The following is a 17,121-nucleotide window of genomic DNA, read 5'->3' as shown; positions in this document are numbered from 1 at the left end:
TGGTTTAGAACGTGAAGGTGACCACAGGTTTTTACACACATTGTCATTTAAAGAGCTTCCTATAGGTGCGTGAAATGTTACTTACATTCTTTAAAATACTTCAAAACGAATGCATCAATACCTGTTCTTACTTTGTGTAGGCGATGAATCAATTCCAATCAATCATGGAATAAATATCTCAAAACAAATCAACTAAATTGCCCACTCGATGCAACCCGATAGGGCCAATATAACGCCCTCTATGAATGTTCAACTGGTTTGTCTACAATTTAACCAAAAACTCTCCTGTTGCTGTGTGAGCTGGAACAGTAATGCACGATTTATTAAATCGATTAAGCCGCCGAAGAGCCCTTTGACGTAGAAGATGATCTCATGTCCACTTTCTCCCGCACACACACGCGTGCAGACTAAGAAAATTTAATTAATCGGCTCGACTTCGCCCCTCAACCCCATTACACCTCGCGAAACACCCCAACACCCCCGGGATCCTCGCGATGACGAGCTGTACTTCCGCTATGCTGCGGTGAGATGCTGCACTGCACCGCAAAAAAAGGGTGCTTATTAATAATCTAATCAGCGGTCCGCCACGCCATGAAACTGAATGTCGCACCCCTGACCGCATGTCTGGAAGCAAGGGTTGGTGGGGAGATAGGAGAAGATCGGTTGAAGAGTTTTTCTTTAACATTGCGTACCGAACATTGGCGTACATTGGTAGCGTTTGGATTTTCGGCGAGCAAATGTAGGTTAATACATCGTCGTCATTCCGGCGACCGTTATGCGAGTTGTGAACAGGGGAAGGGGGAAGAGGAGAGGGAGCTAGACACGCCACCGGGAGGGAAAATACCCCATCTTGTACCACCGAGAACCATCGCAAATGCAGCAATCGTACAGAGTCTGTCTCGGAGACGGCCAACGGTGGTTCGCAGACATCTGGGCGACGAGCCAACTGCTTTGAGCGTTGCGCACACTTTGCCGGCTAGGACCGAGGCCAACATTCGAAGTATAGCTTCTTCTTTTTCTTTGTACTACTTCTTCTAATGCTACTACTTTCTAGAACGGCAGCAGTAAGGCACCAGCTCGAGAGAAAGTAAAGTGGATGCAGGGAAGAAAATAAAGAATCGACCAACGACTTGGCGTGTCAGCCGGCGTGTGCTCCACATTCTGACACCTGTCACTTAGGTTGCTTCTTTCCTGTGCCTCCTGTGTCTTTCCTGTGTCCAGCTTGTGCCTTTTTGTAGTGCATCAGAACTCAATGTAGTCAGTTCAGTTCAACGCTCTGTTGATTATTAATGTCCATTAGCTAGCATAAAGTGATCTAAAGACATGGCAGATCATGTTGAGACTTTTTATAGAAATTTCGTAAAAAGAGACACAAATGTAGCTCACGTCAATGTCAATCTAGTATCCTTTGAAGTCAAGATTATAATAAAATCTTGTCGATCTAGGAACCACAATCTAGTCTTTTGGGTATTTAACCTTATCAAATAGTAGCAATTTTTACATTATCTATGAACAATCTATTTTAGAATGCACATTAAACTACTTAATTTCCGTTTGTCAACCACACTCGTCCTAATAGATTCCCTGTAATGTCATTTTTAGTTGTCAAATGCTCCATCTAGTAGCCAACAACCATCGTCATTCCTTACTTCAAAGGCATCAACTAGTGCACATCGATTGAATGTTCAAAGAAGATCAACAAAAAAACCGATCTCTATTTTATGGCGAACAACTCGTCAAACTAAAACAGGCAGCAGCAGCTGCATTTACCACGGATTTACTTGTAATGGTTTCCCAGAGCAGGCAGATAAATTGGAAAATGATTCCAGCACCGAGAGAGCGACAACTACACCACAACCACAACCCCCTCCCTCGAGAGCCGAAGGGCTGCCGTCAACATAAAAGACTCCATCCTGCAACCGTTTCTCCTTTTACACCGTTTACATCCTTCTTGAGTGAAAAACAAATGGCTGTCGTGCCTTAAGCCTCTCCATCAAAACCACGGCACCACCGCGTGGCGGCTCCATTCGATTCCGATCCGTTCTCCGAGCTCCGAGAAATCTCGTACTAATCCCTTGGACGGGAAACAAGGCCGCACCAGTAGCAGCAGCAGCAGCACCAGCAGCCGAGATTGTCCTCCCTTACCACCGGTAGCGCTCCCTTAATCGTCTAATCCCCCTGTTCACGCTGCCTCAGCAGTAGCAGCAGCAGCAGCAGCAACAGCGGGACACACCCAAGTGATCACTTTTTGATGACAAATTGACGATTGACCAACCGTCCGTCCGCCCGTTTCAGGGCCCTATCCGCAGCCCTTCATCCCCATCCCATAGATAGCAAAAAAAGATGGAGGAGGAAACCTTTCCGAGGGTTCGGATTCATTTACGTTCGAAGGCAGGACAAATATCGAACAACATTTGCTCCTCCGCGTAGCACGGCGATTCTCGGGTTCGCTGCAAAACACATTATTACCGCAGCAGCAGCAGCAACAGCGTCGAGACCCTTATTCTCCGGATCCCTCAAATACTCCCACCTCCCATCCGGCATGTCCTTGAGCAGCTTGGTCCATGTTGGCCATGCCCTGCCGTTGTCATGGGTGCCGTGATTTCGCTCGCCATCCATTACGAGGTCGTTCCCTCCTTCCACTGCTACTGCTGCTGCTGCTGCTCTCTTCGCTGGAATGATGTGGCCGTGGTTCCCGTTTATGATGGATTCCCTCATCCCCCTTCCACCCATCAACAAACATCAATCTATTCAGCCTAGCGACTGGGATCTTGTGCGCACAGGGCGCACGGAAACCATTCGTTCGTGCGCGAGTGTATGCGAACGGTGCTTCTGTGTACGTATTTACCGATCCAGTAAGCCAGTGTGCGTGCGGGACAATTTATTTAGCGGCTTCACAACCTATTCCCGAGCCCGAGCGCGCTCAGCTCAGCACTTCATCCTGCTGTCGAGTGCATCCACTGTCTCTCTCTCTCTCTGTCCCACCTGTCTGCCCGCCTGCCTGCCTGCCTGCCTGCCTGTCACTCTCCATCACGCCCTCTCCGACGAAAGTTGGAAGCTGCGATGGATGGATGGAAAATTGATTTTTAATTACTCCCCGCACCCGCACCCCTGGGCACACGAGTGCCCGATGCTCTGCGCACCGAAGGACAACCGAACGACAGCGTTCGAGATGAACCATCGAACCGATTTTCGGGGGGTTGGGTTTACGTTTACACTCCACCTCAGTCTCTGTGTGTATCTGTGCTCATCTTCCGGGGTGTGCCCAGGGTGGAGGGCATAAATTTGTGTCCACTTCCGGGCGCACACAGCTGCCTGCCCTCCGTGTACGAGATTAGGCAATAGAAATCCCCGCAAATGTCACTTGACGCGGGGTGGCGCAAGAGCGGAATGGCTCATAAATGTGCCGCAGCTTATGGCCGCACCATGCCCTGGCCCTCTGATTTATCTTGAGCCCATGGTTGGCCCGGCGGGGTAAGGGGTGCGTCAGATTAGATGATGAAAACGATTTTTCCAACCCTCTGGTCCCTCGGAGGGGGAGACAGCAAATGGTGCAATTTGCCGCCAGCACCTTCCTTGGGATGATGATCACCCTTGGGGGAACGGGAAAAAGTTCACCAGCGAATCGGGTGGGGGGGTGCAAAAGCGGAGTCCCCATTTTCTCGGTGGCGCAGAAAATGACGAGGAAAGAAGAACCGAAAAAGGAGTGTCGCCTCTTTTGCATAACAACAACTAATTTTCCCTCCAACCTAAGTAAAAAAAAATCGTGAACCGTGGAGCACAGGAGGCTGTGCCCGACTTCGGCACAGGGTTGCTTCGATGGGTGTGTATGTGTGCTAGGGGATGTGATGGAAAGAAGAAAGGTAGAGAGCGAAGAAAGCAACCAGAGAGAGAGAGAGAGAGGGAGAGAAAGTGAAAGAAAGAGACACAGAGCGGGAAAGAGATAAAAAGAGAGAGTATGTACGTGTGTATGTGTGTCCCCATACGAGTGAAAGAGAGAGCAGACGAGGGTTGTTTAATTTCGCAGCCCACGAGCCTTGCTACAGCTCTCCTTCATCCTCGATGGCTGATGGGATGATGGTGTTGGTTACTTGCTAACCAACACCATCGCACACCGGATCGCGCCCATCCATCATGAGAGTTTTGTGTAAAGAGATTGGCGCGCTCACTCACCAAAGCTCGGCAACCATAGTGCCTGAGGCACTGGCAGGGGGGGGGGGTCTTTGGTGAACAAATAGCCGTCACGAATCTCGTGCTTTCTTCTTCTTGTGTTCTTTTACCTTTTACCAAACTCCTTGAGCGTGCTCCGGGCGACAACGGCCCCAGCTCCATCTCAGCTGGTAGCACGTATTTGTTTTGTTCCAGCATCCAACGCTCGCCGTCCGTCCGTTACACATCCACACATCAATAAAATAGACCGCACGCGAAAGACGGCCTCGCAGCCTGTTTTATTGTTTGTTGTTGAGCTTTCCGAGTCCGGGAAGAGGAAACGGACTCTCCCCATTTGCTCTCGCGCTGGCTTCCACCGACCGCACACAACATTCTTGCAACACCAGAGAAGGCTGCTTGGATTCGCTGTACACGAGTGAAAGCAGCATGGATGAATAAACATGGAGAGCACGCGCGCGAGAGAGAGAGAGAGAGAGACAACGCGCACGTAAACCAGTGAGAGAGCGGGCACACGAGAGCGCGACTCAATAGATTCACCATCGGGATAGGGCGTTATGTTGGTGTTTTCGCAGCATCCCAGCTGGAGCATCCGTATCCACCGTACAAGAATACGCGTACGCTTTTCGCAAAAATATGTGTTTGATGAAGGTTCGTTCGCGTGCGCTGTGTTTGTGCGATGGGATCTTGGTATGTGTAGCTCGGTCTCTCATGCCCATTTGCTACTGATAACGTTCGCTCACTCGCCTGCCCGTGTTGGTGTTGGTGGTGGCAGGCCTCAAGTGATTCTACATTGGATTCGCTGTTTTTGTCGCTTCCTCGCTTCGGCCCGTCCTCGTCGGTGGTCGCTCGCCTCACTCGGCTTTCGGGCTTAGCATGGCTTTACCTTCATTTGCCAACTTGGAACATAGAGAGGTGGCAGAGCACAAAAGAGGGCGGGCAGGGTAAAAACGGTGCTGGCAGCATCCTTTCGTGGCCTGCTTTTTTTTCTTTTTGTTTTTGCAAATAACACAGAACCCAGAGCGGCGAAGGTCCACCGCGAACGATGGAGCGCGAATGAAAGAGTAAAAGTTTTATATTTTATCACCTGGCCCGCTTTTCAGTCCGGGTTCTTTCGAGCTTTCAGCTCCTTAATAAAACAAAAACTCAAACCCTTTTCAGCACGAAGTAGGCGAAGTCGGGACTGCTGTCATCAGGATTTGCTCGCTGGCAACCAAGGAGCAATCCACGCCGCGCTGGATGTTTTCCAGCTTCAGATCCAAGAGTGCTTTTGACTGACACACTTTTAATGGGCGAGTGAGGAGAGAGGGCAAGGAGTAAGAGGGGTCTCCCTTTCACCACACAACTCCTGGCACGCACGCTGGCACTGACATTGTTTTGTTTCGTCTTTCTGTCGACCCAAAACCACTCGACCACCGAGGAACAGCAAATGGGGAGGTGCCTCGGGCGCTTTCTACACGCGATCAACCCAACTCATCTGCTGCACCCCTTTCGCGAAAAAACACCCCATTTTAACATTTCATATTTGCCACCAACACAACAGGACAGATGGAAGGAATGGATGCAGACAACACATGCTTTTTGTCTTTTTTAAAAAAAAATGGAGGCGCAATGGAGGCGCCTAGTAGCTCACGGTTTCAAAGGCTTATTAACGGTCTCCTGGCCGTATTTTGTGGCTTACCTGTGTGTACTCGAGTAGTAATTGATGGAACTAAGTGCACGTGCAACGACAACGGCACGGGCGGTCTCGGTATTTTCTATTCGCTTTTCGGTTCGCTTGTCGCGGGTGATGCTCTCAGGCCGGAGGGTCGATAGTGGAAGCGAATCAGCACCTCGTGCACCAGCCAGCGATCCTACGCACCAACACCACCTACGACCACCACCACCACCACCATCACCACTAGGAGCACCACTATTTTAAACAGCAAACATGCTCAATAAGAAGAAACGCACTCCGCCAGTAAAACGACGCCGTATCGCGGGTTATCTATGCTGCAAAAGATTTTTCTCGCAGTCACAACAGCGCCTTCTTCTTCCTACACCGAACCAAGCGAGTCACTGAATCGTTCGTGATTTTTTGGCATTTCTTCCCTAGCTTCACTTTGGCGAACGGTGGTCGCAGCCGTTTTGGGGAGGGGTCACAACCGAAGACGCTGGCCACTCGACGGAGTCGTGCCCACGTTGCACTCAGCACTAGTTTCGTCGCATCTTTTCACTCTCGCTGGTGCACCAGGTAGGACGGGGGTGTACCGTGCGATCGTATCAGCTGTTTGGGAAGATGAAGGTGCGTTGCAGTGACTCTGGTCAGCAACCCGTTGCCGTTGCCCTTTTTTCGATCCGTTACGCTCCAGTGACGCACTGACTGAAGGGATCGATTGAGATTGTCGCTCGTCCTCGCTTCAGCTACACTTCAGTGGGCAGTAAGTGCACAAAAACCTACACACAGAGGAGATCGAACGAATGGAATGCAGGAGGTGGTCAATTTCTGATGAAAAAGAGCTGATGTTCTATCTTAAAAATGATTGATTTTCTTTTGCCTTTAGTTGTTTCAATACATCTAAAAGCAAAATCTGTTGCAGTTTTGATGCAGAAACAATCACTTTAAATACTATTTTCAATAAATATTCTGGAACTGTTGCAAGCCTTTTATAAATTAATTCATTAAAAGGTGAACGCTAATTTATCGAGATCATTTTGCGATGAAAATAAAGACGCTTTCACAATCAAGCTAAATGTTGATAACGCCTGACTTGCTTTCAATCTCCGTGCCCACGATTAGCTCAGATTCCTGGTGATTACATTACCGATTAACTAAAGGAGCGGACCGAGAATAGGAATCAAGTCAAGTGCAAAGATGATTAATATCGTTGTTTGTGATTCGCACTGATTTGTGCTTCCTGTGCTTCATTGAACGGAAACACGCCAAAGTGGTCCTCTTTGAGGTGGGGAATTCGCATCGCATGCGGAGAGGCTATACGCGTTGGGTTGGGCGTGAAACCACTCGGGAAATGAGACCAGACTCTTGGCTCGTATCACACTTTTTCGGGGGAAGAAGCACTTTTCGCTACTACTTAGCGCACTACCACAGTGGTCTTTTTCATTCAAGTTATCTTCACTTTTTGCCATTTGCCTATCGCTTCTAGAGGCCTCGATTGCTGAATCGGATTTTTGGGTTGTGGCCCTAGGTTCGCCCCGTTCCTCCTTCAATTATTTTGGATAAGGGATCCGCCTTTCTCCTCACACACGAGCCAAACACACACTGGTGAATGTAAGTACAGAGTACAGTGTAATGCCAGACGATGAAAAACTGTCTAAAACACCACAAATAAAACTTGAACCTCACTGAAAATTCACTGGGCGGCAGCAGGTCCCGGACCCGGAGGCGTTGTGACCAGCTCGCAACGCAGACCTACACCTGACTGAAATCGATTGTGACCAAATTTTGCCCTGGATGCTGCTGCTCGCTGCTGCTCGCAGATGCTCCGGTGAGCGCTGCGAATCGTCGATTTCGTTTCCTTGATTGGCAGGTTGAGAACGTTCTCACTACTAGGCAGCAGCGGCAGCAGCAACGGCAGCATTGGTCGTAGTAGTCGTGGTCGCGATGAGAGAGAGCAAACAGCGCCGAGCAAGAGAGCACCAAAGAGCGGATGGGAGAGTATGCGAGCAGCCGAGCGACTGAAATGTAAATCTCCGCACACTTCTTATTTGCCATTTTGTCGTTTTGATTTGCCAGAACGCCACGCACTGGCGGTGTGGGCATGCTGCTCACGAGAGTGCCATCCTATAGTAGAGCGTTGATCTGGCTGCTCCGCAATGAATCATATGATGTCGGAGAGCGTACACTCGCCTTCCAATTCTCTCTCTCTATTTCTCTGCTCCTGCGAATCGCTCATGCGTTCGCGTTTATCGAAGCGAAAGTGACTACTGAGTTACCACCTTCACCTTAATCGTGAACGTGTACAGCAGATCATCGGAATCGTGAACGTCTCGATAAGGACCCTCGATAACGGGATAAGGGCTTGATGGCAAATCACTAATATCCAGGGTTAGGCTAAACCGATCAAGTGGCGCTAGACGGCAGTTCCATTCTTATGCTTCTCCGTTGCGTAACTCTAGTGATGCTCTTTTAGAAAACATAATATTTATTCAAAAGCGATCTCAAATCATCCGTTACTCTTCCTTGGTGTGAGGGAAAACAACGAAACTGCCACAGACCACAGCAATGTGACACTCGTTTCATTTCTGTAACTAAAATTCAGTGCCTCTAACTACATCGTTTACCATAACTGTGACAATGTTTTCGAAATGACTTTCGTTTGCATTTGAATGTATCTTTACCTTCTTGCCTTAAAGCAAGACCTTGCCATGGTCCTTCTACCCCTGAAACGTTCCCAAAAGCAATTTTCCGGCATTATCTTGTACACCACCAGTATAAGAAGCTGCTGCTGCCGCTGCTGCTTCTGATAACGCCACGCCACGATAGGAAAGATGCAAATTTTTAGCGCCATTTAAATGCCAAAACACTCACTCCAAAGTCCATTACCAGAGCGATGGTGACTGGAGTTACCCGTTACCGTACGGTTACAGCTTCCACGGTTTATAGTTCTTATGCTACGTTGTGGGTTTGCCTATGCCTTCGGTTGCTTCTCTCCTTGAAGTGAGTAAATGCATGACCACCGTTCATGCTTCAGCTCACGCAATCCACTCACCTCACAAGGATACTCCACGCGCCAGCGAGTTCACTCAGCACCTTCATCCGTTTGTTTACCGGTGACATCGATGCTGCCGTTCCTGGCAAGTGGAGGAAAAAGAGGGAAACTAAAGCAAATGTGCAAACTCTACTCGTGGCAGCCGACCACCGGTGTGACGTAATGGCCGTGGGAATCACCTCCACCGTTCGCTTCACGATGAAGCGCAAGTGAACCGTAACCGGTATCGGTCCTTCACACTCCCAGGTGAGGGACACACTTTGTTTGCCCAACGGGAGAATGGCGTCGTACCGCCCCATGGAGACGCCTGCTGTCTCGGCCACCTCGCTCCCCGTTGCACCCCGAGAACCGAGAATGAGAATGAACGATCGACGGCATTGATGGCCACGCTGTTGGCGCGTTGGCGTTGGCCACGTGAAATCCCTCCCCAGGCAGGACACGCTCCAATGCCGTGGAGGGAATTGTTTCTCGTCGTTTCTCTTCTTCCTGTGCTGTCCCCTTCCCCCCTATATATTCCGTCTGTTCCTTTTCGATTTTCACAGCTCAGCATAGATGAAGCCATTGGATGGTACATGCGCCCGTGTATGTGTGCGTGGTGGTCCAATTTCCTCGGCTCGGCGTGCAGGAATGAGCCATTTCAAGGAATTGATACGATTATGGGCTCGCTTGCGTCGTTGCCATTCCAGCGGAACGAAAGACGCGCCAGTCTCAGCACCACCAGCGCCAGGGCGTACCGGAAGGAAGTACCGAGTTTGGTTAAGATTGACGCCGACGGCCTTTTACTTTTTTTTTTTTGCAACCACTGCTCAGAGACGCCAAAAGTGAGACGTTTAAATGCAGCAAGCGCGCCATGTTGATCCGTGATTTAACGGGAACAGTAATGGGAGGCATGGGAGGACGAAGATGAGGTCGCCATCATTGCCCATCGCCCGCTAATCATGAGCCGTTTAGGTGTAATGTTTGCTTCACATACATTTTACTTTAGCCACTGAACCGTTTACGGTCGCCGCTGTTGCCTCAACCGAGGCTGTGGCCGCTTCCCAGCGGTAAATGATCCCAGCGTACTTTTCGATCTGCCACGATTAGCAGCCACGCGGTGATTGGCAGACCTCAGCAACAGCAGCAGGCCATGTCATGTGTTTCCCTTGGGAACAGCAAAGTTACGCGCCAGCAGGCCACGGTTTATTGAGCCGCAAAGCAGCAAACAAACGGTACCCCTCCTCAGGAGGGCTGCGTTGACCACAACGGCCCACGGAAACGGTGATTTATCGCACAGCAGCTGACCACCAGAACGCATAACGCACCCGACCGGGTCCCGGAGTTTTGCATAATTCCTTCAGGGCGCTGCGGTCACCACGGCCTACTGCAGATCCCTTTTCACAGATCCCTGGCACTGTTTGGCGATGACGTGGTGCGTTGCGTTGCGAGAAAATCGTTGCCATCCCGTGATGTCCCGCTGGAACCGGGAGGGTAATGAAGCAAATTCTTACACAATTCACCGCACCGGCCAATCCGATGTGGTCCAGATACTGGCCCGGCTTTCGAGTGATAGGACAAGGGAAGGGAATGCCTTAAGGGCTCCGGTCCAACGGGCTGGTCCGCGGATGGCTCTGTCGACATTGCATAACGACAGGGATGTTCTCGGTTTTACCCCTCGCACCCCAGACCAGTGTGCTGACAGTGATGAATGAATTCGAGTCCGTCGAGTGGCATAATGTGCAGTAAACCTGTCCCGTTGAAAAGTGAGCCCCGGGAGTTTGTGTGGACGGACTGTGGGACAGACTCCCCCGATTTGCCCTCTAGACCGGAATGGAATGGACCGGGACCGCTAGGGGGACGGCTAGTTTGGCCGAACGGACGAAGAAGATGAACTTTTGCACCGAAAGTTTATCGATCCGGCCCAACCCTTTTCTGTGGTCTTCCGCAATTGGAAACAGCTTCATTTCGATCTCCGTCTCTGGGCAACTTGGGCGAATCGTCTATTTGGAGCACAGGAACTACCGTCGAAAGGATGCTTTGAAAGGAAGGAGAGGATGCAAAAAAGGGCCGGGGGGGGGGGGGCGAGATCGTAATTTGCATGGAATATTTCATCGAGCCAAAGTTCAAGTGGTGTGGAATCAATTGAAATGAAACTCTCTTCTCGCTCCATGCACTCCATTCCACGTAGCATCGTCGTTGGTGAGTTGCAGTTGTGGCTACTACTAGAAGTTTGCTGGCAACAAATTGGCGCTGGCTTGTTAAAGTGATTTTAAAGCACTCCAGGACCATTAACTCAGCAGCGGACAGTAGTTCCGTAATATATCATTTGCTGGCCTAACGAACTGGCCTGCCTTTCTGGTCCTGTCCAGGCTAATTCCTGGCTGATGAAATGTTTAACATTATGTTTCAATGTTTCAAGTTGCTGCCCTCCGCTCCCCGTGCCTCGTAGCAGCTGATGGAGTGGCCAATGTAACATCTTGTTGCTCGTTGGCGAAAGGAAAGCGGTCAAAAACAGACCGAGGTTCGAGGAGAACCGAGTGGAACCGATGTGCTCACTACTCTCGCTCGCCCTCCTATTTACCCCTTTTTCCACCGAATGGCTGGCTCACCGCTCTCGGGGCAATAAAACTTTTTTCGTAAATCCAACTCCCACCGTGCACCGCTCACTGTGCTGCCAGAAACATTGTACCCTGTCCTTAATCCCCTTCCCCCGCTATTTCGGATGCCAGCGCGTTAGTTACCCCACGGTTAGAGTGCGGCCAGAAGAAAAAATAATAAAAAACGCAGGAGAACGAAAAAAAAAATGACGAACAAAAGCAAACGATGGAACTACAACATAAATGTTAAAAGGCAGCTAACGGGCGTACCAAAACTTGTGAAATGTAACTAATTGTCCCAGCCTGCTGCTCTGTAACCGACACAGACACACCGATACACCAGCAAAGAGCGTCATTTGTCTTGCGAGCGCTCTTGGACCCCCGTCCACTAGCCTACTGCGAGGTTGACTCGAGTGTTGCTCTGTTCTGCTGCTGCTGCTGCTGCTGTTGCCTTAGTTGGACGAATGATGATGGCACGCATTAATCATTTTGAGTAATGAATATTTTGTCCCCACAAGCGACATGCTTGTGCGGACGCGGCTGCTGCTGCTGCTGCGAATGTTCGATGTCGGATGAAGTGTAACGATCTTTGAGTAGTATCTCTTCCATGTTCCGTTCACATCACGCGCTGCTCCAAGCACAACCAACTAACGGTCGCCATGATTGGACAACTATTCCTCGAAGAGAGGGGGTGGAGAAAAAGGGGGTGGGAAAATTGAGAGATGAGTAGGTAACCAATCAATTAGATAGCGCTCACTGGTGGGAGGGCAGTGAAGTGCATCGCGATATCGCACTTTCCGATTGATCCATTCAATTGGCGAGCGCCTTTCGCATTCCAGCCCTGGTGCTGGTCCTTGACGTACGTGTATGTCTACGCCACTTGCCTGATTGGTCTGCACAAACAACTCCGGGAAAAGGAGGCGGAAAGAAAAGTGAAAGAAAACATGCAGCAAACTATCTCGCTGATCACGCTGTTTGCGATGTGGCGCGCTGTTCTCCATCCATCTTCAGCATTCCGATAAATCTGGATCTTGCAGGATAGAGAGCAGGAATGGAGCGGGAGAGAGAGTGAGAGAGAGAGAGCGAAGCATTATCACGGTGTTCGCCACGGGGAGGATGATGCTGTCGTTGCACTTCCAGCTTCCAGCTTTCGCCGTCGATGCATAATCGAGCCAGCCGGAACGCGGAAATCTGTCCCTTCTCGTTAGCACAAGGAACGCGCATGGCACAGGCTGCAGAAAGAAAAGCGATGAGCGATGCCAGCGGGATGCATCGCCGGGATGAGCCCCCGTCCAAGACGGCAATGACGTTCATCATCAGCGTGCTAGGGAGGCAGAGGAAGGAGGCCCCGGGAGGATTGCGGTATGCTCAGCGATAGCACTGGCGTCATCATAATGGAATAAGAAGAGGAACATAAAAAATAATTGAGATTGATTATCTAGTTCCACGTCCTCCGTCGGGTCGCGTCGTCCACGTTCACGAATCCCTTCCTCCGCGTCCGCTTCCACCGGGTGCCCGTTTCCTGAAAAGCATTGAAAAACATGATTTCCTTTTATTTGTGAAACCAGCACCATGGTCGAGTGTTGTGCTGTATGTGTGTTTTTCTGTGTGCTGTTGAGATGAGTAAATTTGACGAACCAAAGCCACGGACAAAAACCATCGTCGTCGTCGTCATCTCGGCGTCTTTCCATCATCACACACTGTACGCTGGCATGCCGAACGCCATCACTATCACCATGCAACGACAACCTCAACAGCGAACGACGACGACGACGACGACATCAACGTCAAAAGGTACTTATCTGCTTCGAGGACGGCTAAATGGTGGCGAAGGCGAACAGCGTCGAGACGCACAAGCGCGCACGGCCTGGAAACCCCGGAACAAAATGTCCGGAGGCCCGGCAGACCCCGCAGCAGCAGCAGCAGCAGCAGCGCCTTTCTCCGGTGATGGCCAACGAGAAATCATCCTTTTTCTTCATATCTTCAAGCAAACGAACGAACGAACGAACGAGCGACCGAAGGGCTTTTTCTCGCCTCACCGTACGCCAATGCTTACTACGTTGTGCAGCAGCAGCTGTGTGGCAGCATCATGAACCACACCTCGCACCGCCTGCTACGACTTCGCATCTGGCCCGCCCGCACACAACGGGGGATTGGTTTGAGCAGCATAAAGGATGGCATGGGGATCGTCTTCTCGTTACTGCTGCTGGTGCATAACATACTGCACACATATTTTGTGCTGTCGTGGTGCGTTTGCAGTTATGGATCGCGCCCGGGGTTTTGTAAAACAGTCCAACCGTCTCCGCACGCTCCGCACTCGCCCTTGACACCTCCTCCGCTCCACAGCAAACTTTCGCACAAGAAACAACTCGACAGAACACAAACACACGCCGGAAAGACATGAAAAAAGAGTGAAGCTGAAGAAGAAAAAAAAAGATATATTGTGAGCGTACCGGAAAGTTTCGGTCGGCGATATGTTTATCTTTGCTAGCACGCAGCTGGATTCCGTGCCCGCCGACTCTCTGTCTCTCTCCCTCTACCTTTACAACACCCCCCCCCCCCCCCCCCCCCATCAAGGCTCCAGCGATTTTATGGCCAGAGAAAAGCCAGAAGAAGCCCTTCACGTCGTCATCGTCGAAGCACAGTCGAGGCTGTTGAACAGCTGCAACTGCAACAGCATCGAGATGGAACGGGTTTACTACTTGTGGTGGTCGTGGTGGTGGCGGTGGTGGTGCTAAAGCATCACTGGGAAAGCTCTCGACGAGAAGCTATAGTGTAAGGCGGTCGATCTCGTTGATGTAGCGGCAGAACTAGTAAAGCAAACACACACCCCCCATCTTCTTCTCACTGGCTGAAGAAGAAATGTTTTCATAATAGGAATCACCTTCTGGAGCGAAGAAAGAGCTGAGCTGGACTGAGCTGGCTAGATGGTGTTGCCCACAACCGGGCGGGAAAGAAACGAAATAAGTAATGAGCGCACAGCAGACACTGCTGATCTGAGTAGATTTAGCTGCACTTATTGGAAAAGTTATCAACGGACGGTCAGAAAGGGGGATAAAAGGAGGCTTGGAGTGGTTGGAAATTTATTTTTCTCCGACGGAAACACACTCTTTGCAGGTTCGCCTTTGTCCGCGTTGCACCATTGTTGGCAAGATGTTGGTGGGGCTCTCTGCGAGAGAAGCGCTCTACGAATCTACGGCGATGAATGATGAGAATTTATGGAGAAAGAAATGGAGAAAGAATGCATTCCGCACTCGCGCAGGACTCCGAAGTGCAGTGGCCAATGGACGCGGGAATGATTTAAGAAATAGCGAACCGCAGACGCATCGATAAGCTCTTCATCCGACCCGCTGGATTACACGCCCTTGTTGCTGTGGTGTTCGTAAATCATTCCGTTTTCCATTCTGTAGGAAGAAATGCGCGTCAAGAATTGATTTCCTTTGGCAGTTAAAGACGTTTGAAGGGAAAGAAAAACTCATACCTGCATGGGATCACCAACAGAGTTTGATGTGGAAAACAGATAAAGCAAACGGGTTTTGCTGATTCATTGCTTTATTATCTGTTGCTTTGTCGTGCCCGTACCCGGGAAACCGTACTTACCCGTGGGGATGACCAATTTCGGATTCCAATTGGAGAGATCTTACTCCGCTCGGTGTGGTGTTAAGACTAAAGATTTTTATTTTTCACAACTTTCTGGTGACCGACGCGACTTGACGCAGCAAGCCGCGTCAGCGTTTCTCGCGTGGTCGGTGGTCGCACGGGACTCGGATTCCATCCGAGTCCGCTGCGAGCGCATTCTTTCGAGTCGCGTAAACAACACTTGAGAACCCTCGGGGGTTGTTCTCACGCTCGCGCTCTCAACGGCGCGATATGCTGATCGCAGCATATCGCGCATTCGCGACCAACAGCGCTCGACTCTACAATGTTGCGCGTAAACAATGTTGCGCTTGAGCCGAGCGCTGTTAGGGAATCTTCATTGCGATTCCACCACAGCTTGACGACGCTAATCTGCTGATAGTTGATAATAATAATAATAATAATAATAATAATACAGTAATTGCTGTCGGTCCATGAAAAGGACAAATTCGGCATATTTTGACCATGCTTTTTGTTTTCAATCATCTATGCTTTTTTCAAAAAAATTTAAGATTGAATTTTCGTGCGGTTCTAACAAGTTGATAAGTGTAATAAATCAACTCATTCAAATCAACAACAGTAAGTGGCAATGTTTGCTACGATCCGGATGGCTGTGCATTGCGCAACACTAGGAAATCCATAACCTCAATCCTTTTCATTCCACGAGAGTGATTAGTTCCAATCGTAATAACCTCTGCACTAATAACGCTATTGACCGTATGATTACAAAAAAGCTCCCCTCAAATGGCTCTCGACGATTTCAAAACCATAAAAACCCCGTTCTGAGTTCGCGCTAATTAATTTCAAGTTTTTCTACCAACCAACGAGGACGGTCCACTCAAACAACGCGTGGAAACGGCGTTTAAAATATCATCATCCATGAGCGTTATCATACACAACATTAAACATTCACGTTCGAGTTCCTGGCATCAATTCCTAGCCTGGCAGCATCTCACTTTATCGCCACTGCCTAATGGCCACCACGGGCGCACCATTGCGGTCGGTTTTCCGGGATGGCGAGCGAGTGTCCGGGTGTTAACAGTCAGGGGCGGAAAGCGTATTAATGCATTGAGCCCATTCACTGTTGATCCGATTGGTGCAGACTGACTGATGTCCTCACCTGATACGCACCTAACCACGCAGGTCAACCGGTGGCGAAAGGTCGATGACGTACAAATGGCATTTAGTGAAATCCTTTCCGATAAATTACATCCCCCTCCATCCCTCTTCCTTCCGCCTGATGGGATGCTCTACAAGTATGTAAAGGTCATCGGTTTAGCATCGCTCCGAGCGGATTGTGAGCCCGGAACGTGTGTACGCGTGTGTCTGGTTCGCGCGCTCTACAGGATTCGATCACGCACCGCACCCCACTGGCGCACTGGGCGCCTTCTCGGAACGACAAACGATTCGGAAGACGTTAAGTCGGATTACACATGTCGTCGGTGCCCCGGGGCGGGCGCGCTGATACACTAACCCCTTTTTAGGACCAAGTGGAAGAAGAGTTGTATCCTGCAGCCGAGCAGTTGCCGACTGTGAGGAGATCCTTCCGTTCCTTCCCGGTATGGAGTTGCTCGGAAATTACAATGTCATACAATAGTCGGAACAAATATGACACATGGACCCCAAAGGCTTTGCTGAGCAATGTAAGGCGCATGATTAGGATGATAAATGGTACATTTGGGTCGTCTTCGTCTTCCTGGACTAACCGACCGGTCCCGCAAACCAAAAATGAGTTATACGCTTCTAAATTAACAAGGAAAACACATTATTCAACCATTTTGAGCAGCACAAGTTGCACTAGTTTTATTGAATATTGAATCACTACAATTTTGCATTCACCGATTTTTGGAGTTTTTGGAGTATGGATTCCGTTTACCAAGTCCTATCTCTTTTGTTATCATCTGGCAACCTGTAATTATCACTCACGAATGTCTTGAACCTGCAACCGCCAGAGCGCCAGCTTTAAAGCTACCATCTTTCCTGTACCGCATTTTTGCGCCGTCCCAAAAAAACCTATTAGTCTATTTAAGTAG

The 17,121-nt window shown here is 49.8% G+C and overlaps 2 protein-coding genes across 22 annotated transcripts in view; both read right to left on the bottom strand.

The window, feature by feature from the left end:
- LOC126571501 (glutamate-gated chloride channel) overlaps positions 1-7,628 on the bottom strand; it is a 72,771-nt gene extending 65,143 nt beyond the window's left edge. For all 12 annotated transcript variants that reach the window (XM_050230053.1, XM_050230052.1, XM_050230057.1 and 9 more), the window contains exons 1-2: positions 7,506-7,628; positions 5,849-6,603 (exon numbers count right to left, since the gene is read on the bottom strand). The gene's annotated coding sequence lies outside the window, so the exon portion shown is untranslated. The remainder of the gene's footprint in view (positions 1-5,848; positions 6,604-7,505) is intronic.
- Positions 7,629-16,853: 9,225 nt separating this feature from the next.
- Positions 16,854-17,121, bottom strand: part of LOC126571062 (nicotinamidase) — a 52,545-nt gene continuing 52,277 nt past the window's right edge. For all 10 annotated transcript variants that reach the window (XM_050229294.1, XM_050229295.1, XM_050229289.1 and 7 more), the window contains one exon: positions 16,854-17,121. This exon is cut by the window's right edge and continues 1,924 nt beyond it. The gene's annotated coding sequence lies outside the window, so the exon portion shown is untranslated.

Source organism: Anopheles aquasalis, chromosome 2 (genome assembly GCF_943734665.1).
Source record: "Anopheles aquasalis chromosome 2, idAnoAquaMG_Q_19, whole genome shotgun sequence".
NCBI classification, from domain to species: Eukaryota; Metazoa; Arthropoda; class Insecta; order Diptera; family Culicidae; genus Anopheles; species Anopheles aquasalis.
This window is presented reverse-complemented; position numbering and strand designations above follow the sequence as displayed.